Genomic DNA, 24,198 nt, shown 5'->3' with positions numbered 1-24,198 from the left:
TCAGGGCCCTCCTAGGAGGATGAAGGAGATTAAAGCATTTCAAAGTGCTTAGCCAGGATTTGCACCGAGGAAACCCAAAGATCGACCCTGAAAAGCGCATGGTGGGGCGTGGGGAGGGACAGGTCCTCTGAGGTGACACCCTCCATGGGAGCAAGCCCAGGCCCGCAGGTCTCCTGACCCTCTGGCTCCTGTAGGGTGGAGTCCAGGGCACAAACCCTAGGGCCAGTGGGTTTGTTGAATGAATATAGGGTGTGTGTGTGTGCTGGGTGGGGGGATCCACCCTGCCTTGCACCCAGCACTCCCTCCTGCTGCTCCAGCCCCTACAAAGCCCTCCATCTATGGGGGCTGGGGGCTGTCCCTCAAGTGGAGGTGTCCTCCTCTCACTCCTGAGTGCAAATCCCACACCGCCTTAGAGGCAGCTCCAGGAGGCCCGCCATGATCCCATCCGCTGGAAGAAGCGGCACGTCACCTTCCATCTCTGCTTTCATTCCTGTGCTCATTCATTTATTCACTCGCCTGCTCTCCCAGTATCCCCTCATTAACCCCCACTCTGGAACAGGTTTGAGCGGGGTTCTGGGGGCGGGATGCCCGTCAGCTCTACTTTATGGGCCTGGTCCCGTGCCCTCCTCTATGAGGCCATGAGAGCCAGCTGGGGGCCACGGGCACGGGGCTTGGACTCCAGAGTCCCCCAGACTGGGTGTGACTCCCAGCCCGGCCCCCACCGGCCTCAGAGGCCTGTCCTGGCTCCTCCCAGGGGCCAGCATGCTGCAGGTGTGTGGGGCCAGGACACACTCCGGGGCTGCTCAGAGTCCATGGCCCGACCGTGCTCCCACTCCCACCCAGGGCTGCCTGGGCCTGAGTCAACAGTGGGGGGGGTGGTTCACGGAGGACAGAAGCCACAGCCCTGTTTGCTGGACAAAGGTTGGGGTACGGGGAGTCTGGCTGGGGCCTGCAGGCCTATGGAGGGGCCCTGCTCCCCAGGCGCTCAGGGCAGCTTAGGTGCCGGACCTGAAGGCCGAATCCACCGCGGAACAAAAGCCCACCTCATGTCACATGGGAAGTTACGTAAAAATCCCATTTCTAACAAGACAGCAAAACTCAGAAGCCAGCTACACCCCCCTGCCCCCGCTGGCAGGGTCAGAGTGGCTTCTGGAAAGTCGGTGCCCGGGGGCAGCCGTGTCCTAGGTCCATTCTCAGGGGTCACACGACTGAGAGCACCAATATTCACAAGGTGGAAGCCATCCCCTGACGCTCGTGTGGGGTCCGCAGAGGGACCATGGGCCCAGGGGCCACGGGTGCGGGTGGAAAGGGGATGTCACATGTCAGGTGTGGCCACCTGGGACCTCCATGGGTGACGCCTGCGGGACAGGGGATCCTCCCTTCCTCCCCGGGGCCGAGTCCTGGACCCTGACTTTTCCCTGTGTCATTTCTGGGAACCCCGTCACCCGGGGCAGGCAGGCCACCAAACCCCGTCTCGTAAAGAAGGAAACAGGCTCAAGGTCACCCGGCCCCTCAGCGACCAGGACGGGACAGGAGGCCAACCCCGCCGGGGTCCTGCTGTTTGCCTGGGCGCTGCAGGGTTTTGGGGCCTCGCCCCACCCCCCCACCATCCCCCCAAGGAAGCACATCTCCCACAGATGGATTAGATTTATCGTCCTGGGTTCTAGTTCTCTGAAAATTGGTAAAAATCACCCCCACGAGGGTAGCTCGGGGCCGCCAATAAAACTCAAATAACTGGAAGAATGTTCTGGATGAGTAGGACTCCCCCGAGCTCTGATCGCATCCAGAATCACGGGTCCAGCACGCATCTCTGCGGTCCACCCCTCGGGTCAGCCGGGGACTGCTGTTCCCAGATTCGAGGATTATTTTTAAACACCGAATTTGGCGATGCTGGAGAGGAGAGGAAGGAGGGCACGCGGAGAGAAAGAGCTGATGGATTATGCCCCACCGGGGACAACAGCAGATCTGCTCTCTCGTCAGCCCGGCCGGGCGAGGGAGGGACACGGGGCAGGGCCTGGGTGCAGGCAGGAGGGGCTGCTGAGGACACCCCAGGCCGGGCACCCCTCGGGGGGCACCCCCTTCTGGGACCACCACACCCGGCCCCGGGCCTGGCCGAGCGCATCCTCCTGCCGGGACTCGGTCAAGGGCAGCATGGCCTGCAGGTTGGGTCCTGCAGCCTGGACCACACCATCTGGGGCCAGGACTTGGCTGCACTTATGTCACCACACCCCGTGTGGCCTGGGACAAGTCTCCCCGGTCTCCTTGGACCTAGAATGGGAATAAAAATAGTATCTAATTCACAGGATCCTCGTGACTGTCCGTCCAATGAGGTGATGCATCAAAGCGCCTGGGACGGAGCTGGCAGGCAGTGGGTGCTGAGAGTGTCGGTGCTCAGTGTTCCTTGGGCTGCCTCTGCCCCAGCCCCCCGTCCCCCAGCACCCGCCCAGGTCCCCATGGCCCCAGGGCCGGCTTTCTGACGCGCTCACTTTCTCAGGAGTCCCGGCAGCTCCGGGTTCAAGTCTACACCCACTCCTGAGGCCCCGCATGGTCTGGCCCCCACCCCGACTCCCTCCGCTCCTCCAGGGTCTGCCCTCTCCTCTGGGCACCAGCACAGGCTGCCCCCCCCACCCCGTACCTGGGAGCCCCTTCCCCTGTCCCGCAGCTGGGCAGCTTCGACCCAACTTTCAAGGCTCAGCCCCTGGGTGGGCTCCCAAAGTTCCCTGCCCCTGCGCCTGCCCTGGGTTGTCTCAGGCTGTGTTGGATTCACTGGCCCCCAGCGTGGGCAGGAGCACGGCAGGGCACAAAGCCTTAGTGCAAACCGGGAGAAGAGACAATGAATGTGGCCCTGGCCCCCTTTAGACCTGGCCACCCAAGCCCGGAATTTCCCGGCATTGGAAACCTACAAGGACGCCTGACTAGTGACAGGTGTGTCACCCACAACACATCCAGCCTCCCCCCTCCCCTGCCAGGTGCATGAGGGCTCCACGGCAGGGCGAGGACAGGTCCTGCCCCCGCCTACTGGGTGCCGGGTGGCGGAGAGCAGAGCACGGGCGTCCAGCAGGGTCCTTCCCAGGTGCCCCCTTCCCCAACTCCTATGTCCAAGTCAGACCAACCTACCAGGTCCAGCGCCAAAGCCACCTGGTCACCCTCCCACCCCACCGTCCAGGGAGTGGTTCGTCCTCTGGAGGCCCATTCAGTGAATACCCAACTAGGCCGACCCCAGTGCAGGCGAGGGCGGGTGGGCGTTCAGACATAGGCAAGAGGGACACAGCCTGGCGGCCATGGGACTAGGGTCTAGGGGCGACTCATGAAGCACCCGATTCCATGACGAATTAGTCACAAAGCTTGGACAGTCTTCCCACTACTACTGGCAGTAACAGGACTGCTGTGAACAGTAATGAAACAAGGGTGGGGCGCTTCAGGGACTCGCAGACCGTCCTGCCGGCAGCAGGTGCCCAAGAGACAGGTGATGGGGAGGCGAGAGCCCTTGGGGCCCCTCCCCAAGCTCATTCACCCCTCGCCACACCCCAGCCCTGAGGCTGTACCTCCCCGCCCCCCCCCCAGGGAGCAGATGGAGGGTGAGGGCAGAGTCAGGATTCAAACCTCGTGCTCTGCCCCTGTGCCCTGTCTACACTGACAGATGAGCGTGTCCACACCCCAGGCAACACACACGTGTGCACACACATCCACACACCGTACCCGTCCACACCCGTATGGAAGCACACGTGGTATCAGCAGCGATGTTTAATCTCCAGCGCATTCCCAAGCGGTACAGACCCGACCCTGAGCTCGGGAACTTTCGTTTTCAGGACGGCGTTCCCTTCGAGGTTATGAACTCTCACTCCGAAATGTGAAGTCTGGGAATAAACACGCGGGGAGGCGGGACGCCTGCGTGAAGCAAGATCAAAGTGGAAGGAGCGGGGCGGAGGGAGGAGGGACGTGTTCCCTCCCTGTGCTGGCCGGGGCCAGGGGGCCGGAGCACATGCGTGGAGGACACACACAGGCCAGAGAGCAACAGGTGCGCTGAGCCCCGCGCCAGCCCCCTCCCCACAGCTCCTCACCCCCCCCTCGCTGTGCTGGCCCCTGAGGTCCCGGGTTGCTCCCACCTCAAGGGCAGACCTGCAAGCCTGGGAGGGAGCCCCCTCCGGCCCCCCACTTCCTCTCCCTTGATCAGTCAAGCACCTCGGGGTCCCTGTGCACCACTGCTGTACCCCCAAACCATCCTCACCTGGAAGCCAGAGAGCTGGCTTTCCAAATGTAGGTCCCAGCGCCCCAATCAAAACCCCCCAAAGGCACTGGCTGAAGAGCAGACTCTCGAGGGGTCCTGGCTCCTCCCTGGCCGGGAGGTCCCCCTCCAGCCTCACTGGCCATCTCTCTGCCCCTGGCACTTCCAGACAAATCCCCCAGGGCCTGTGGCCTCCAAGGCCTGACCCCTGGCGCTGAGCTCACTGCCGTCCACCTTTCCCTCCCACGCAGAAGGCGGTTTCTAGTTGCACGCCTGGCACAGGGCTCTCTAAGCACATCTGTCTCTTCCATCGAGCTGTAGGCCGGACGAGGGCTGGGACCTGGGACCAGCGACATAACTTGCAGGGCCCGGTGCAAAATGAAAAATGCAGGTCTTTGTTTAAAAAAAACAAGCTTGGGCCCTCCTGAGTGCCGGGCTTGGCGTGACTGCACAGGTCCTGTGCCACCAAAGCTGGCCCTGCTGAGACCATGCGGTCGCTGCGTGTCACCGTAAGCAGCATGGGGCCTGGTACACAGTGGGCACTTTCTAAACACTCGCTGGGCTGGGGGATGACTGTAGGCATCATTAGCTCTGCTTTGCAGATAAATAAACCATAACTTAGCCTAAGTGGTTTGCCCGGACCTGGAGGGGGCAGGGCCATGACCTGAACTCAGGTCTGTCTGACGGCAAATGGGCTGGTGGTGGGTGCACGGGTGACATCACCTAGCCTGGGATCTAAGCTCTGCCGCTCACTAGCTGGGTATTCTCGGCAGCTTACTTCCCTGGCCTCTGGTCCCTCATCTGTAAGGTGGGAACCAGGCCCCCACGTTGCTGGGCTACAAAGAGACAGAAAGAGCCAGAAAGGCTAGTGCCAGAGCATAATGCTAGCGCTCCATGCGTGCCTCCTATCCGCTGTTGCCAATGGTTTAGGGACCCCAGAGTTTCCTGGGTGCCCCTTAGCAAATGAAAGTGCGTTTGAACACCATGCCTCCAGGTGAATTCCTCTTCGTGCTGTGCCTATGCCTTTAGTTGGCGCTAAGATCTTTCCACCCCACCTGCTGGTTAATTGCTTCCCTGCCTGGTGCAAGCTTCTGGGGGCAGAGGGGACTTCTGTGCCTCTTATCCCCCTACCATGCTTTGCATACAGTAGGTGCTTGAATAGACATTTGCTGCCCAAAAGGGTGGGAACCCCGTCCACACTCATTGGCCTGGGTGCCAGGCCCACCTCATTGCAAGGAGCAAGCTCTGGGAGGAAACAAGGTGCATCAGGTGTTGGCCTTTAGGGCAACACGCTCTCTCCTCCGGCAGAGACAGGGTCTCGACTTCAACTGTCACTGCCAGCGACCCTTGGGCACCAGTCTCGCCGTGGAAGCCACTCGCCTTAGCCGAGAAACCCCAAACCCCAACTCTGGGGCCAGGGGAACCCCCCGGGCCCCCTGCAGTCACCCACATCAGGCGAGCACCATCACACCTGCTCCATGGGGCCGCTGCAGGGTCAGAGGGATTTCTGCACACTGTAGTGTGGGGTGTTGGAAAGAGCGTCCCAAACCCTGCTTCCAGAACACACTGCAGCCTCTCCTTGATAGGGCTCTCTGCCCTCTGTGACACTCTCCACCCGGCCAGCTGGGCTCTGGGTTCAAGTCTTCACCTCGGCTTGCTTCCCTGGACCCCTTCCTTGACCCCTTGCCCCGGGGCCAGTTCTGCACAACCAAGTCCTCCCTGCATGTCCCTTTCCCCAATGCTGGAGGTAGGCCCTGCTGCTCGACCCACGTCACAGGTGAGGAGACCGAGGCGGGAAATCCCAGCCCCTGGAGGTTCTGTTCTCCCCCTCGGGTTACAGGGCAAGCGGCTCCCCCACCTCAGCCTCAGTTTCCTCCCTCGTTAAAGGGAGAGCTTAGCTGAAGCCATCGAGGGACACTCTGCAACCTGACATCCCTCCGCCTCTGTCTGTTCCCTCGAATTATTTGGCTGCACCATGGAGATAAAACAACCCCTGGAAATCCCAGCGGCATTTTGTCTTCCCCACTGGAGAAACACAAAAATATCACATGAAGAATGAATCACTGGAAGTGTCAGGGCAGGAAGAGGAAAGACAGACCCGAAATGCCTGTCGGAGGGTGGCCCCGATTTCTTTCCTGACACCCAGGCCTCCCACCGTGCGAGGGGCCCTGGCCCCGGGAACCCTCCCCATGGGGGACGACAGGAGCCAAGCCTCAGTTTCCTATGTGTCAATGAGGCTCACGCACCCGCCTTGCTGGGGTGCTGGGAGGGACCAGGGAGGCACGCCTGAATGTATTTGTTCATTCATTCCCTGCAAGGTGGGACACCAGGCGCTGGGCTGGGGACAGCGGACATCGCAGTGAGCTGAACAGACCCGCCCTACCCTCAGAAACCAGCCAGATACCCACTTGTGCGACCCAGGGCAGCGGAGCCAATGGGAGGGCCCTGACCTGGTCTGGGTTGGGGGCACCCCAGGGCAGCTGAGAGCTGAGTTCGCTGGGCCTTACCCAGACCAGGAGAGGGTGGGCCTCGGGGATGGAGCGCGCCAGCATTGAGCACAGCTCGGGGAAAGGCCGAGAGGTGGAGCAGAGCCAGGGGAGGATGAGGCAGGTGCCCTGGGAGAAGGGGGAGGGGAGGCCGAGGTGGGGGAGGAGGCCCTGTTTACCTATCAGGACCGTGGTGGGCGCTCCGGGCACAGAAGGGGTGCTGACGGGCTCACTCCTACGATTTATAAGGCCCACCATAAATGAGGGGTGCTACACTCTTGGGTGGGGAAGGGACTGAGAAACAGAGCAAAGGGCAAAAAGCAAGGGAAGTGGGGTGGGGGGAGCCACTTGAGCACCTACTGTGTGCGCAGCCCTTCTGGGCATTCTTAGGGCTGCATTCAATGGGGGAGGGAGGGAGGGACCCCTGCTCACACAGGGGCCAGTGAGACCCGGCGGGGGGCCCCTGAGTCTGCCCACTCAGTCCTCCGTCTGGCCAGCTGGGTGTGCACACAGGCCATTCCAGGGAGCTGGGTGGACAGGCGGGAGGTTGAAAGCACTCGAGCCGGGCCATAAAGGAGGCCAGCTCCCTCTCCCTCCACTCTATCCCTGGCACCCTGCCTGTCCAAGCTGGGCCGGAGATTGACCCCCTTCCTCACCCCCTAAAGAACAGGGGCTCTGCTTATCATGAAGTTCAGACTGGCCTGGGTTCCCCTTCTCCAGCCACGGCCCCAGGGGGACAGTGGTCCCCAGGGTGACCATGGTATCACGGGGTAACCAGGGGCCGTGGGAAGGTGCCCGACCCGGCCTGGCGGGGTTGGGGGTGGTATTTATTTAATCCTCGGGATTAGGAGACCCACCCGACCTAACCAGACACAGAAGCCCAATGCTGCCTCGTAACCTGCCTGGGCAGCTCACCTGCCCCTGCGAGTTCAGTTTCTTCCCCGGGAGGCGGGTGCCCTGCCTCTCCCCTCTCCAGATCTGGGGGGAAGTGGGAGATGAGGAGCATGCTGTACACAAGGTGCCCTTGATCATTCACAGTGACGCCAGGTGATTCAGGGATGGCAGGATGGGTGGGCTCTGTCCCAGGCGGGGAAATGACACCAAACAGATGTCGGTGACCGAACGCACCACAAACTGCCAGCCGTTCTGCAGACGTGGGGGGAGGACAGACGGCAAAGCCCTCACTAAGGGCCAGGTGCTCTGGGCCGTGCCCTTGACACCGCGACCTTCCCTGATGGCACTCCCCTCACCCGAGGGGGATGATGACACTCTGTGCCTCACTCAGGTGTTGCTGACACTAATCGTAGGCCCCAGTGTGGAACCCGGATTCGAAACAGACCAAGCTAAGCAACTGTTGTACCGGGGTGTGTTCACCCGGGGGTGAGGTACCTGCATCAAGGGTAGAGTATGTGCAGGGAAGAGCCAGCGCTTATCAGCTCAGGACCTTGGACAATCAAGGGGCCTCTCAGACCGTCAGTGTCTTCTTCTGTCTAATGGGGATGGTATTCAGGGTATGACAAGACATGTACAGAATGTTGTAAGAGGTGGCTAGACCAGGGTGCTGGGGTGTGGACCTGGCGCTCGACGCGAAACCTGGCTAGGAATGCAGGATCTCACAATCTGTATCTTTACGTCGGCTTTTCAGGGGACTCTGACACAAGCTCAAGAATAAGGACCACTGGGCTAGTCAGAGGTCAGGAGACGTTTTCTAGAAAGGGCCAGACAGTCCCTATCATTGGCTTTCGAGCCACTAGGTCTTGTTGCCATGGCCCTGCCTTCGTAGCAAGAAAGCGGCCATACACGCTAAGCACATGGGTGAGGCGGTGTTCCAAAAAACTTTATTAACAGAAACAGGCAGCCCAGCCTGTGAACCCCTGCACCGGAGCCTGGATGTCCACTGGGCAGTCCACGGACAGCATCCAGGGCACCTCCTGGGAGCTGATTGGAAACACAGGCTCCCGGGCCACCCCACCTGCCGAATCAGGGGCTGCACCTGCTAATTGGTGGTGGTTCCTGCTACCCAATGCCGCTAACTGGTCCCGGTGCCTGCTAACTGGTCCTGGCACCTGCTAACCGGTCCCAGGCCCTGCTAACCAGGGCCTGCTACTAGTCCTGGTCTCTGCTAACCAGTGCCTGCTAACCAGTCCCAGGGCCTGCTAACCAGTCCTGGTGCCTGCTACCTAGTGCCTGCTCACTAGTCCCAGGGCCTGCTAACCGGTGCCTCCTAACCAGTCCCAGGGCCTGCTAACCAGTGCCTGCTAACCAGTCCCAGGGCCTGCTAGTCAGTGCCTGCTAACCAGTCCTAGGGCCTGCTAACCGGTCCCAGGACCTGCTAGTCAGTGCCTGCTAACCAGTCCTGGGGCCTGCTAGCCGGTCCTGGCACCTGCAAGGTTGTGAAGCCCTGGCCGCAGAGCGGTTGTCCAAGCAGGTTGTCCAGGCAGGTTGTCCAGGCAGCCACCAGGCAGGCCAGTCCCTTCGGGTCTGATGAGCGGGGGTGGGGGTGGGGGGGCCAGTTATAACAAACCACAGCACCAACGCAGCTAATTGGCAGCAGCTGCTGTTGCAACCAGAGACTTGTCAGCTGTGATTAAGCGAAGTTGCCTTTAGGCCAATCAACTTCAAAATTATGCAAATAGGGCCATAAAGGAGAGCACAGGGACCATGTGTGAGAGCTGGCTCCCCCGCTGGACCTGGCACTCCTAACCCCCACCCCCACTGGCCTGCAGGGGCCACGTCCACCCGAATCACCCCCGACCCACTCCCCTTCTGGGGGTTAACGAGCCTCCCGCCCACACTCCCCATAATTGGCACTAAAGCTGCTGAGCGGGAAGTGAGCCAACAGCTGCCAAAAGCCAAGCTGGGCCCTGACGCCCCTCTCCAAAGCATCTGCTGCCACCCCAGGTTAGCTGTCCTGGGTCCCTAGTCCACTCTGGCCCCCAGTGAGCTGAGCCCAGCCTCACCTGGGACCCTCCACACCCAAGAGGGCTCCCTGGTGGTGACGGCCAGGCAGCCGGGGGAACAGGACGCTTCCAGAGGTGCCAGGAAGCAGCTCCTAGCCATCTTCCCCGAGCGCTTACAAACCTTTGCTCACCCCCGCAGCCGTCCTCCTGCTCATCTCCGCTCCTGGGGCCCCTGGCACCCCAAGCTGAACTCCTCAGCTGGGCCCTGCCCTGGGGTCCCCATCCTGGGCTTTGCTGCCCCCTCCCATGGCTGAGTGAATGGTCAGCCACGAGACTGGTGTGAGAGTTGGGGGTTCCAGGAAAGAGAGGAGACCCTCGCTTCGGACACACTCCCCCAGGCCTCACCCTGTCCAGAGGAACGGCAGTACCACGTGGTCTCAGGGGATCTGGAGGGAAGCCAGCTCTCCGGCCTGAGGCCTCCATGTCCAGGCACTGTCTGGTCAGGAGCCGCCTCTGGTGCTCTTCCCTTCCTGTCTGCCTCCCTGCTCTTCCCAGCCTGGGGGCTCCTCCCCAGCACAGCCAGGACCAGCCCTCACTTCCTCCCCAAACCCAAACCAGAGAGCCATTCTTCTGAGTTTGCACTCCAGAAACAAAAGAATCCCTAAGAAGCTTGTCTCCACCAAGCGGCTGGAGCCCTCGGACACCCCCCAGGTGGGCTCTCTGGTCATCTTGGCACCAGAAATGCTTGAAAGGGAGCAGGGGGTGAGGGGTGGAGCACAGGCCCCTGCCGGCGGAAGGGCCGGACCATCAGGCCTACATCAGGCCATGAGGCCTAAACCCCCACCCCACCACCCCAACCCGGAGGTCCATCCTGGTCCAACGACCATCAGGCCTACGTCAGGCCATGAGGCCTACACCCCCCCACACACCCCAACCCCGAGATCCATCCCGGTCTACCGGGTGGCAGGGCCTGGCCCTGGGAGGGCCTCTGTGGGCCCAAAAGACCGTCCCAGCCCACCACAGCAGGCTTCCTGCTTTTCAAAACTGAACATCGCTCATAACGGGGAGAAAATTGCTCAATTTCACAGCATAGGTTGACATCTAGGTAAACAGTATTACGGAGGTCTAATTAGTGTGCCGCTTTGGGGAGTGTGGGCTCAGAAATTTCTGGGGAATGGAGAGGTAACATCAAAAAGCATTTATGAAAGAGCTCTGTCAGCAGGAAACCCCGTTGGAACTGGGGTGGGGAGGGTGGAAGTCCAGGAGGAGGCGGGTGCGAGGGGGCCGAGGCTGGCAGAGGGCAGGCGCAGGGAGGATGGGGAGCAGGCCAGCCAGGGGGAGGGCACACGGTTGTCCTATGACTCCGGACACACGACCTAGCCTGTCTGGGCCTCTGTCCTGCCCGCGAAGTGGGGTGCGCATCCCAGCCTCACAGGGGAGGCCTGGGGGATTAAAGGAGGGGGTACCTGTCAACTCAGGACGGAGCTGGGGGCACAGTCAACGGATGGTCAATAAACAGGGCTTCTTCCCTTCTCGGCCCTTCCTTCACTGGGGCTCGGGATTGGCTTCTAGCCACTCCATGTTCTCTTAGGTGAGCTGCATGTGACCCCGAGAAGTGTTCCAGCAGGAGGCTATTAGCCTCAGATACGGACACGGAGGCTCAGAGAGGCTGTCACTGGAGGGGGGGTACATAGCTCACACGAAGCCCACCTGGGACTGGCACCAGGATTTCCAGATTCTCAGCACAGGGCTCCCTCCAACAATGCCACGTTGGCCACACCTGGTTAGCCCCCCGGGGCATGGCTAAGGGTGGGCGCCGAGACATCCTGGGGCTCACGGGGCTCTGTGCCATGCATTTCAGCCCCCGCCCACCGTCCTTCCTTGGACGAGAGCCCGCAGCTCCAGACTCTGGAAGCAGAACCCAAACAATACTCAGAGTGCATACAAGACCTGGCCCTCTGTACAGTGGAGACAGGAGAGAGAGAGAGAGACTGTTTCCTGAGCACCTACTACGTGTCCAGCCCTGGGATGGGCATTTGACGAATATTTTTCTCCTTTAGTTCTCACATAGGGTGGGAGGGCATGTGGCTACTGCTCCCAGTTTGCAGACAAGAAAAGTAAGACTCTGAGAGGTTGTCACCAGGCCAAGGCCCCAGCGCTGCTGAGCTACTGGCCCCAAGCCGACCGGTTTCCTAGTCGAGGTTCCTTCTGGGCCTCTGGCTCTTGGCCTTGGGCAATCGGTAGGAAGTGGTGGTGGGAGGGACCTGCCACGCTCCTGAAGCGAAACCACAGGGAATTCCCCCCTTCTCCCAAGGCCTGGGGGAAAGCAGAGGAGAGACCATTTTTGGAATAAGCTGGTCCCATTTCCCACCCAGCCGGCCCTCCGCCCACACTCAGGACTTCCCGGCAGACGTGGCCCCTGACTGAACTCCCTCCGTCCCCAGAAGTCAGCTCCCCACAGCCCCCAGGGGCCCATCCTCCTGGGCCCAGTCACCCTGGGAAGCTGGGGAGGAGGAATCTGCACTCCTGCCCCTCCCCTCTACGCTAGTCTGGCCTCACACTCCACAAGCTTATTTTAAAACAATCGGCATTTGGCTCAAGCTGTGAAAACGAAATCTGCATTTGGTTGTGTCAGGACGAGTGGGATAGGCCATGCCTGGGAAAGGAGGGGGTCTTTGGTGGGAGCACCCCCCTCCCCAGCCAAGAGCCTCAGGCCTAGCTCCCGGTAGGGGAGGAGTGTGGGTGGGGGACATCCAGGCGTTGGGATGACAGGTCCGGTTCCGATGCCACCACCACCACTAACTGACACAGGACTGCAAGCAGGTCCCCTCATCCGAACCCACGGTTTTGTTCTCGCTTCTCTCCCTCCCATCCACCATTCAGCCTGGAAATTTTCACTGAGCACCTACTACGTGCCACCCCTGACTCTCAGCCCTCCAGGATTCAGGAATTAGACCCAGGCAGATGCCTGTCCTCGGCACGCAGAGCAGAGGCCTCGGTCCGGCGCAGGCAGGGGGGCCCCATCCACGCGTCCCCACCTGCTGTCTGCACAGGACGGACGGACCTAGCCGGGCTGTGCATCTTGGCAATGTCCACGCCTGTGGCCCTGGCGGAGGCTGGAGCCGGGACTGATGCCCCCCTGAGACCCTGCTCTGGCTGCCCAGCCCTGCCCCGGGCACGGCACAGAGGAGATGGGGGAGGAGGAGGCAGCGAGTGGGGGGATTGAGGGGTTCCCATGGTGGAGGGGCAGCGAGGAGGTAAGAGGCCTCGGCCATGGCCTTGGACAGTCCACAAATAAACTGCTCATCCCTCTTCCCAACTGAAAGAGAGAGAAAATAGCTTTCACACTATATTTTCTGATTTTTTTTCCCACTTCACTGCTTCTAAATCGATCCAGAACAGATTGTCCAATTGTTTGAATTTCAGGAGAAAAGTCTCCTAATCTTTCCCTCACCCTGCCCAGAAATCGCCCCCTGCCCTGGGTGACCAGGCTGGGACGTCCCACCTGCAGGCCTGTGGGGCCGCGGGAGACAGCCTGGGGCTCACCCCGGCTGGGGGTCTGTGCTCCCAGGTTGAGCTCAGGTCCAGGACCCCCTGGAGATGTCCTGTCCCTGGAAGAGAAGGCTTTGCTTGCCCAGGAAGAACTGACCTGGGCTGGGGGAGGGGGTGTTCCAGGCAAGGGGGCCACATGGGAGCCTGGAGGCCTGGACGGAGCTGGAGGCTGCAACCTGCCTTCCTCAGCAAAGTACGCCGGGTGCTGAGCTGAGCCGCAACGCAAGCAACTGTAAAGGGCCGTCATGATCTCTGGTGACCACGGCCAAGGACAAACACTCCTTAACATTATCCCTATGACCACAGCAGGGGACAAACGCTCCTTAACTTGCAGAGACCTTGGAGGTCAGCCCACCACGAATGCTACAGCCTCACCTGCTCTGCTTCCACCAACACCCGGGACGGCCCAGCCCATGTGCCCAAAGTTTGCCAACTCCCTTTCTGTGTCCCATGTGCATCGTCCCTTCTGCCTCGATGCCCCTCCAGCCCTTGCTCATTGACCTGGTCATCTCATACTCCACCTCCTGGGGTGCCACCTCCTCTGGGAAGGCCTCCTTGCGGCTCCGACCCCTTTTTCCATGCAAAACTGTTCCTCCAACCTCTGTCATCATCCACATTGGCTCGGTCCCTTACCGAGCGGGGCTCAGACCCCGGGCAGGATAGGCGACTGTGCCCAATCTTCCTGCAGACCACAAGCCACATGCACCCAAGCAGATGGTTTGCACACCCCTATCTGACACCCGACTCCTTTGAGGAGGCCACGGGTGGCTGCGGAAAGCAGGTGCCAGATATTAAAGACCCCACTGCCCTCATCTCTGGGCCCAGATGATGCTGGGGCAACCCCAGAACAAGCCCACCCAGACCCCACCCCTTCCCCAGGGTCTCACTCCCCTGCATCTCTCTCCTCCAAAAAGAATGAGCTCCATGATGGTGACAGATGAGTGCAATGTGTCAGGGGCTGGCTTCTGGAACACTCTGCCCGGCCCCTCGAGGCCCTGCTGTGGACCCCATCTCACAGAGGAGGATACTGAGACAGAGGGGAGGCGGCTTGGCAAGGCCACACACTACTGAGGGGGTGCCCAGGACTGTGGCCCCCACGCCCGCGCCCCTCCTGACTGCTGCGCATAGCCAGCCTCGCACCGCGGGGGAGAGTCCACACTGCCAGATCCGAGTCCTGGCTTTGCTACTTAGCAGCTGTGTGCTCACAGGGAAGTCACTTCTCGGGTAGGAGTGGTAACCTGTCCTTGCTCACGGAATGTTCCGGGGATGAAACTGGATGGGGTCTAGAGGGCACCCAGCGCGGGGGCTGGGGGGCAACTCACGGGTCTCCCCAGCAGGTCGGGGCTCCCGCCAGCCTGGGATCTGGTGCTGTGGCACCCAGGGTCAGCAGGCCTAATTCTGCCCTGGGTTGGCGGCACCCTGGTCCTGCCCCTTCCCTGACCCCGTGCTTTGGGCCCCGTCTGGAAGAACTCAGATGGCTCGCAAGCTGGTGTTCCGAAATCTCTGCCTGCAGCGTGCCACCCCTGCTCCAAAGCCTCCCGTGCAACCTGTCCCCCACCGTATGGAGTCCAAACACCTCCTCCGACTTCCAGCGTAGCTTCACAGATTACAAACTACGCTCAAACACGTTATCTCTGCGCGTCACCATCCCCCCAAAGGCAGGCAGCACTCGGCCCTACTGTGGAGGAGCAAGTGGAGGTTCAGAGCTGCCCTGGGACTCTCCTGTGCAAAGGCCTGAACTCAGCTCTGTCCAGCTCACAGTCAAACTATCAGGGGCACCAGGTGGCCTGGGCCCCCATGCCCGGTGCCCTGGAGCAGGGGACAAGAGACATTTGTGCAGAGAAGAGAGATGCCTATAAAACTCATCCCACCTCATTGTTCAAGGCCCTCAAAGGGAAGCCCCCTCCCCAGCTGCCCTGATCCTAGGCTTGTAACGTGTCCTCACGGCTGTCCTCCCCCCTCCCTTCATGTTTCCCTTCACTCATCCATCCATCCATCCATCCATCGGCCCGCCCATCTGTCCATCCTGTCCAGCACACCTGAGTGAGGCCCGGGTCACAGCACTAAATCAGGAGTGACGTGGTCTCCACCCTTGGAGGACAGAGAGAAGCACCACTGCAACCGTGCCTCCTGGGTGTCTCTGTCATTAAGTGGAACGGTGGTGGTAATGACAGTAACGTTTACTGAGCACTTAACTACGCGTCAGCCTCTGCACCAAGCACAGTCCTTGGATTTACTCAGTTCTTGAGAGAACCCTGTGAGGTGAGTGCTATTCCCATCTTCAGAGGAGGACACTGAGGCTCAGAGAGGTCACGTAACTTGCCCAAGGTCACCGCACAGCCAGCAGGGAGGGACACTGGGATTGGAGCCCTGATGGTCCCTCCAGAGTTCTGGGATAAGGAATTACGGACATCACTGTGATGGACCTGGGAACCCGGACATTATGATTCTTTCCTGTAACCCTCAAAGCCACCCTTGTAACTTATTATTCTTATTATCAACATTATCACCCTGATTTTTGCAAATGAGGACACTGAGGTTTGGAGTGAAACAAGCGGCCTGATGCTGGAGCTGGGGTGTGAGCCCAGGAGGATGAGCTGGAGCTGGCCCCGGGCCACCCTACGCTGCCCCCACCCACCCTGGGCGGGCCGGGCACCACCAGGTCTGGTGGCTCCGGGGACTCATTTTGTCATTCAGTCAACAATCACTGCCATGGAGTCCCCTGCTCCGAAGGTTCAGGGACGGGCGGGTGCGGCTGCTGCAGGAAGGGCCGGAGCAGTATGAGCAGTGCAACACTGACAGTCCTGCTCCCCGTTACAAAGTGAGAACTCACGTGTCTGTGGATGCATGCTCCGTGCTCACGAAGCACCTCTCCAAATCTTATCTGGTTCCCACAATAACCCCTTTTTGCAGATGAGGAAACAGAGGCCAGGGTGGCAGATGGAGCCCCAGCACCCGCTTTCCAGCCATCTGGGCCAGGAGCCTCCCTCCAGCCCTGCTGTTGCCCTGACGATGGGCCTCACCTCAGAGGCTCAGCTCATTCCCCAAAGGCCCCGGGATCCCAGGGATCAGATTCCACAGTCATACCCTAGATGATGCCACATTCCCCACCTGCTCCCAGAACTGGAAACGCTGCAACAGCAGAAGCCGCAGAAACCAGCCCCTGGGGGCATGCTGGACCCTCGAGGCCGGGCCTCTGGGGCTCAGTGACAATACCTGGCTTCCTGCAAACGGCAGAGAGGCTGTCTGCCCCCATTTTCTGGATGTAGGGACTGAGGTTCGGTGCTGGCAGCCTCTAGCACAGGCATCCCGGGCCCCACGTCCTGAAGCCCAGCCTCTGCTCCAGGCGGAGGAGGAACAGGGCTCAGGGGGAAGGAGGAAGGGGACTCTCTAGACCTTGGTATTAATGTCTGTGGTTCTATGATTTCATGTTTAGGATTTCCATTTTTGGTGGCTAAGACTTATTCCCCTACCCCACAGAGCCCACGGGACCCACCCAAAACCCTGAGCTCCAGAGCCCTCTCTGGTTGTGACTGCAAGCACCTGCTTCCTCTCTGGGCTCCATTCTCCTTAGGGAGAGGGAGACTCAGAGGTTGGCCTTGGGATTTCCCGAGGGTGCCGGAAGGTAATGCATACGAAGGGGCAATCTGCCAATGTGAAAATTGGAAGATGCCACTGGGAGCCCAAGGCTGTGAGAGACTCGCATCGGGCTGTTCCTCTTTCTGAAATGCCCTCTGCCCGCTTCTGGGCCAGGCACGCTCCTACAAACCCTTTAAGACCCAAGCCAAAAGCTACCTCCTCCAGGGAGCCCTCCTTGCCTGTTCAGGCAGGGCGGGACCTCGCAGATGCCTGTTTTATCCCGTGCTGCCCCCAACAAACACACTCCCGAACCCACCGGGGCCCGTTTTCATGGTCTCTGGTCCCCGGGGCCTGGCACCGTGTCCGGGGGCACACAGGGTAGGTGATCCAGGAATGTGGAATGGATGCAGCTAAACGCATTTGCTGTGTGTCTACAAATCCAGCTGCACGCGGAAGATTCTCCCCGAAAAGAAAAGGAGCCCGAAGTGAAAGCAAATCACCCTCGTTTCCGTAACTAGCTCGGGGAGCCGCGGAGGAAATTCTCACGCTGGATAATGGAAGGAATTTGCCTTTATTTTTAATTTGTGCCCGTATCCGAGAAAGTGGCACTTTATTCGGAGCCCATCGGGCACCGAGGAGCCTAGAATCTGGCGCAGGAGGCAAACTTTACCCGTGCAGATCCCGCGGCGGTGGCCGAGCCATCTCTGCCCTCCGCTGGGCACTTCCCTGACGCCTGCCAGCCAAGAATAATCAGATTATGTAGCTGGGTTTGAAAAGATCACGGTTTGTCTCATTTTCCAGGGAAGTGTGAACAAAAAAAAAAAAAAAAATTTCCCTCCCAGGGCTCTGTTAAGAGCTTCCAGAACTTAATTCAGTGTTAAATGGGTGTAATTTGGGAAACTCATGCATTATTTCTTAATTTCTCGAGGCGAGTCTGCACGCATCTGCCGAGGTACCCGTGCGTGGGGACAGATGGGCGGTGATGGGAGCGCGCCCCAGCGGGGGGCGGGGAGGGGGCAGGCTGGCAACCTGCAAAGCAAAGGCTCCATTCAGGGCCCAGGTCCGGAAATCCGGGATGGGAGGCATTTGCATTTCCTCTGGCTCCTGCTTTTCTGCTCCAGTGGCCATGGGCCCCGGTGGGGCTGGGGGGTGGGGTGTCTGGAGCCTTTTTTCTAAAGGGAGTAAAAATGCCACCTGCCGATCCCCCATCCCAGGCAGCCTGGCGGGGGGGGGGGGGGGGGGGGGGGGGTTCTGAAAAACACCTACCAAGTCTGCCATGAGCTCTGGACTCAGTGTCCCCATCTGTAACCGGGTACGCGGGCACGTTGCCAGCTCCCTCTCGGGACCCATAGCAGCAGCTCCTCGGGCTGCCCCTCTATTTAGTGTGGCACATGGGCCCCAGATGTGCTGGGGTCCCCGTCTTTGCCTGATTCCCCCAACTTTAGGCTATGGAGAATGGGGGCTCCCATACCCAAGACCCTACCAGTCCGTCCCCCCTGCCGACAACCTTTGCGTCCTGCAACCTTCGCGTCCTGCATCTGCATCGCTGACTGGGAAGACAGAGACTCAGAGGGCGAGTGACAGGCCAGGGAGTGGCAAAGTCAGGAGGCCCAGAGAAGGCTTTCCAGAACATTTCCAACCTGGTCACAGTCAAGGGGAAGAGGATGGAGGGGCCTGTCACAAGTGGGCCTAGCTGACACGTGGGGTGTATGTTAATAGGGTCAGGGGTGTCAAAGCAGCCATGGTCCCAGAGAATTATCTATTTCAGTCGCCACACAAACTGAACCCTGGTCATCTCTAGGCAGGGACTCCATGGGGACAGGACTGAGGGGCCTTGGGATCTTCTCTATGTTCCTGGTGGGGGTGGGGGGTGGGTATCACACACAGAGAAGGGGTCAAGGAATGTGCTAGCTGGAGGAAGGAAGTCAGGAGGGAAAAAAAGAGAGGGATGGAGAGAGGAGGAGATGGGCTTTCCTTCCTGCCTGGCTTTGTGCAGAGTGAGACCAAAACCAACAGAGTAGGGGGGCACCTGCAGTCCCCAGGAGGGTGTGGCCCAGGCCTCTGGTCACCCTCCTTGCTTTTGCCAGCTCCAGGTGTTCAGGACTCCACCCTACAGAAGAGTGTTTAGGACACAAGGTCCTCCTGTTCTTAGAAGTTGACTATTATTTCAGTAACTTCTAGAAAGAGCAGCTGGGCTGGGAAAAAGCCACTTTTTGCGGGGAGCTGGGGATGGGGCTCTCAGTTCATCATAGGATCAATGTGAATCTGTGGTGTGACTCAGCTAGGGAGAAGCAAACCAACAGGGGCCGAGTGAATAGAGGGAGCATGTCCCCAAGAAGGGAGGTGACGGCTGCCATCTGAGCATAGGATGGGGCCACGCTCCGGCTCGGTCCAGAGCAGAGTAAACAGAACGATGTCTCGGAAATGAGACTCCAGAGGCCCTGACTGGCAGCGGCTCGAAGGACTGCTGTGGGGCCAGGGCCGGGCTCCGGGAGGAGTAGTGGAGCCGTTGTGAGCAGGATCCCAGCTGGGTTATTCTGGACCCTTCTGAGGTTTTGTCTGCACAGCCACATCCGTACTGACCAGTCCACACAGATGGTGTGAGGATCAAAGGGGGCGCTGGGGCTCGGAGCCTGCTCAGCGCAACGCCTGGCACATAGTAGGCCTTCTGCTCCCGCTACAGGTGCCGGCCCACTGCCGCGGAGGTGCCACCCTGCGCACGTGTCAGCAAAGTCATGTGTTACATGCAGACAGTGGAAGTGGCCCGATCTGGTGTCCACTTGCCTCCCTCCCTCCCTCGCTCCCTCGGAAGCCCCTGGCCCCGGGCACTCCTCTCCTCTCCGCAGTGTGGCCGGAAGCGGGAGGGCCACTGTCCTAGAGGGCTGGAAACCAGACCCATCTTGTCCTCCCAAACTACCCTTCCCTCTAACCATCCCAACCCCGGGCTCCCCCCCCCGCCCCCACCCAGGAACCGCACAAGTGTCCCAGCTCCAAACCTACCCACCCTCCCCTCCTCGCTGCCCCACCCCTGCCTCTGAACCCTCCAGAACGTCGGGGGCAGGAGGGGGGGCGTCCAGCTCCCTGGCGCCTGGCCCACATGGCTGCACCATCTGCCGCCTGTCTCCCTCGTCCTGCAGCCCTCCCCGCCCCCCAATCTGCATCATCACCCACCGAGGGTCTCTGCCCAGAACACCTTCTGCTCCTCCCTTCTGGCTGATTCAGGCCTGCCTTCTGGACCAGGCTCCCCTGGCAGCCCTCCTGCCCTGAGTCTCTGGGGCAGGTGCTCCCCACCTGCGCCCCCACCGCCTGGGCTGCCCCCAGGCGGGGCCCTAACCCCTTAGCTCATCAGGGGCTGTGTCCTCAAGAGCTGCCAAGGGCAGAGCTGATGCCCTTCGGCAGCAGCCACGGGGGCTCGCTGGGCGGTCTGCGTGAAGCAATGAGTGGATGGACGATGGGAGGACGGGAGTGGCTCTCCGCGTCTGGGGGGGGGGGGCGCAGGCCTCCCTCCCCCTCTTTTCTCACCTGCCAAAGTCTGAGCAGCACTGGCCCTGCCCCCACCCCTCCCATCCATCGGACAGGCTTCAGGCTGGGTGGCCCGGGATTGGTGGTGGGACACACACTCACCCTCGCACAAATACATGGACACACACACCACAGATGCTCACACTCACACATTCACGCCACAACGTCTGCACACACACCATGGCTGCTACAAACTTTCACAGCACACACTCTCACACATTCACATTCTCGCACACATTTACACACTCTCACACACATACACCCGCAGCTCCAAGCCAAACGGCTTCTCCTCACCTCCCCGACAGTCCCGTGGCTCCCAGATGCCTGAGATAGAGCCAGGAACTCAGCGTGACAGTGACATTAAAGAAATTGGCAAAACCCCTACCTGGGGCTTTCACCTTGAGCCCCCCCCCCCCCCCCCCCCCCCCCCCCCCCCGCAACGCGCGCAGGAGCCACCTGGCCAACGGAGAACTTTCTGGCTTTCTGGCCACCTCCCTCTCCAAAGCTCAACCGCAGGTCAGGCCGGGTGTGGCAAACGGCCTCCCTGGAGAGATGGATTGCTCGCAGGGAGGTATCCTACCCTGAGCAGTGACAGATTCAGGGGCTGGGGGGGAGGGGACCCTGCAATTCTGGACAACCCTGATCAGCATGGGGTTTGTCCTGAGCTGGCACCAGGGACCCAGAGTTTATTCTCATTCTGGTTCAAAAGTCATTTCCAACCATATCCCGAAGTCTGCCTGTCGGTGCAATGTTCCACTGGGCCACACGCTTCCTGGTCACGGTCAGACCAACTGACAGGTGAAGAAACAAGGGATGATGGAGGGGAACCCTCCCCCCAAGTCTGGCTCCAAATGGGGCCTAGCTTGCTGGCTCAACAGCATTTCAATCACAGCTCAGCGGGAGGTTCACAAGACACCAGTGACTAAAGCCATCTTAGCTACAGGGGGGGGTCAAGGCCCTCATTCTATAGACGAGGGGACTGAGGCCCAGAGAAGGACAGGAAGCCACCTGGGGTCACACAGCCAACAGCACGCCATCAGAAGAGACAGGGCCTTCTCAGTGCAACCTTCAGAGGTGGCAAAGGCTCCTGTGCCACTCTACAGATGGGGAAACAGAGGCTCTGAGGGGTCAAGCAACCCCCCCTCAAGGTCACCCTAGCCAGGGAAGAGCAGGGCTCCAGGCCACCCGCTATGATTCCCGGTGCAAGGCACTTTCTGCTCCAACCATCCAGGTCTGGGGTTCCTGGGGCAGGAGCAGCCACTAAGCGCAGGGATCAGAGAGGCCCAGAGAGGCAGGGGAGACACACAGAGGTACACAGACAGACTCCCACGGCAGATTATGTAACTCCCCGTCCCTGGCCCCACCGGCCCCACCGCCCCGGGGCGCCCCCCCCGGGGCGCCCCCCCCCCCCCCCCCCCCCGCGGCGCACAGCCACCCAGCGGGCCTGGCCCACCCGCCGGCACAGGCTCTTTCTCCAAAGAGAGGACAGCTGGAGGCGCCAGGACGCGCTGGCATTGCCTCCTCCATTCTTCTTCCTCCGGCTGACTAACAAATACTAACACTAATAATGATAATAATAATTAGAATAAATATAACCTGAAGAGGCTTGGGGTCCCGTTGCCGGCAACCGCTGGCGCTAACGAGCTTCGGAGGCCGCCGCCCGGCCGCCCGGCCCCAGGCGCGGGATCAATACGGACTCGGGCCCCGGGGGGCGGCGGCGGCTCCGGCGGGGCCACGCGGCAGGCGGGGGGCCAGGGGCGCGCTCTTGGGGAGGTCTTCCCGGTGGCCCGCGCCGCCCCGCGGGGGCCCCGGAACCGGCCGGGTGCCCCGCGAGCCTCCGGAACTCTGTCCGGCGCTCGGGCTCGCGGCTCTGCGCTCCGGGACGCGGTGCCCAGGACGCGGTGCCCAGGACGCGGTGCCCAGCTCGGGCGCGCGTTCCGGCCCCAACTGCCGCGACCCGCACCACGCGCTCCGGACCGCTCCTCGCACCCGCGCCCCGGGCTCCCTCCTCCCTCCTCCCTCCTCCCTCCTCCCCGGGGCTCAGCGACCCGACCTCGAGCAGCCGGGGCGCCGGCGACCCCCCACGGCTCCCGCCCCCGACTCCCCGCTCCGAGGCCCGCCGGACCCCCGGCACCGAGCGCGCCCACCGCTCCGGCCCGCGCGCCCGCGCCCCTGCCCCCGCGCCCCTGCCCCCGCCCCTGCCCCCGCGCCCCCGCCGGAGCCCCGCCCCGCCCCTGTCCCCGGGCGCGGACCCGGCCGGCGCGCCCCTCCCCCGCCCGCCCGCCCGCCCGCCCGCCCGGGGCGCCGCTCACCTCGTGCCCGCCGCGCGCTCGCTCCTCGCTCCGCCGCCGGGAGCCGGCGCCCGCGGGGTGAGCCGCCTGCCGGGGCGCGGGGCCGCCCACGCCCCCGGAGCCCCCCCGCCGCCGCCGCCGCCGCCGCCGCCGCCGCCGCCGCAACAGTTGTCCCGGCCCCGGAGGCTGCGGGGACCCGGCGGCCGGGGGCTGGGGCTGGGGCTGGGGCTGGGGCTGGGGCTCGGGGCTCGGGGCTCGGGGTTCGGGCTCCTGGGCGCGCGGGGCGCGGCGCGGCCGCGGGGCTGGGGCCGGGGCCGGGGCTGGGGCTGGGGCTGGGGCTGGGGCTGGACTCCGGCCGGCGCCCCGGCCCCCGCCCCCGCCCGCCGGACCCCGCGGCTACTGGGCGGCCCGCGCCTGCCGCCCGCCCGCCGGCCCCGCGCCCCGCGCCGCGCCCGCCGCCGCCGCCGCCGCCGCCGCGCTCATGCCCGCCGGCCCCGCGCCCGCCGCCACACTCCACTCCTGCGCTCCTCCGCGCCCTCTGCTGCCCCCTCCCGCCGCGCTCCCCGCCGTCCTGCCCTCGCCGCGCTCCCCCGCGGCCGCCGCGCCCGCCCCCTCCGCCTCGCTCGCGCTCCCGGGCTCTCTCCCTCTTTCTTTCTCTCCCTCCCGCTCTCCCTCCTCCCTCCTTGCTCCCTCCCGCTCTCCCTCTTCCTCTCCTCCTCCTCCTCCTCCTCCTCCTCTCGCTTTCTCTTTCGCAGTCTTTCTTCTTCCTTCCTTTGGTGGCTCCTTCTTTCTTCTCACTATCGTCCGTCCTTCCCTCCCTTCTCTCCTTCCTCCCTGCGTCCTTTCTACTTTTTCCTCCGCTTCTCTCCTCCCTCCTGCCGCGTCTCTCTGCCTCCCCCCACCCTGTCTCCATCCCCGGCTCCCCAGCCTCCCCCCCCCCATCACCTGCCTCCCTCCCGGGTGCTCCCCCTACTCCTGCTGCCTCTGGTAACACAGACCCCCTCCTGGCAGGTGGGCCCCGTCCTGGCAGAGGGCCTGGCGCCCGCAGGCTGCCTCCCTGGGCTGTTCTTGTCAAGGGAGGCATTCCTTCCTGCCAGACCAGGCACCGGTGGTCAGGGTCAGGCCCAGGTGGTCAGTGGCAGGGTCAGGCCCAGATGGTCAGGATCAGGTCCAGGCGGTCACTAGCAGGGTCAGACCCAGGTGGTCAGGGTCAGGCCCAGGTGGTGAGTGGCAAGATCAGGCTGGGGCAGGAAGATCCATCTCATCAGAGAGGATGCTCTGTTCAGTTTCTGATGGGAAAACCCAACTTCCCTGACCACTGTGACCCCTGCAACCACTGCACAGGCTCCCCTCTCCTGTTCCAGTCTTTGTCTCCACCTGTCATCCCCAGCAACCCCTCCTTCCTATTGGCCTCCCATTCTACTCCTCCCCTGTACCCCACAGGTGTGCTACACCCTGCGTGGCCTCAAGTCAGAGAGCCAACCTCAGTAAGCCGGTCTCCCCCACTTTCCTCAGGGGTCCCAGGCCCCCTGACCTCCAGTGGTAGGGAATGCAGGGGAGGGGGTACATTGCAGGGACCCCGAAGAGGGAGTGGTGTTGAGGATGGCTGTCAGTTGGTCATCTGGGGAGGGAGAGTGCATGTG

At 61.8% G+C, this 24,198-nt stretch overlaps 1 protein-coding gene across 3 annotated transcripts in view; it reads right to left on the bottom strand.

Annotated features, from left to right (window-relative positions):
* Positions 1–24,198, bottom strand: part of SHISAL1 (shisa like 1) — a 130,416-nt gene that overhangs the window by 51,838 nt on the left and 54,380 nt on the right. Inside the window, exon 1 of one of the 3 annotated variants that reach the window (XM_072742495.1) lies at positions 22,577–22,812. The exons of 1 other annotated variant lie outside the window; for it this stretch is intronic. The gene's annotated coding sequence lies outside the window, so the exon portion shown is untranslated. Of the gene's footprint in view, positions 1–21,860; positions 21,955–22,576; positions 22,813–24,198 lie in introns of those variants that run through there. One more of the 3 variants, XM_026017288.2, reaches the window with a different exon arrangement.

The sequence above is a fragment of the Vulpes vulpes genome, chromosome 16 (genome assembly GCF_048418805.1).
Source record: "Vulpes vulpes isolate BD-2025 chromosome 16, VulVul3, whole genome shotgun sequence".
NCBI classification, from domain to species: Eukaryota; Metazoa; Chordata; class Mammalia; order Carnivora; family Canidae; genus Vulpes; species Vulpes vulpes.
The sequence above is the reverse complement of the archived record's forward strand: the minus strand, read 5'-3'. Positions and strand labels throughout refer to the sequence as shown.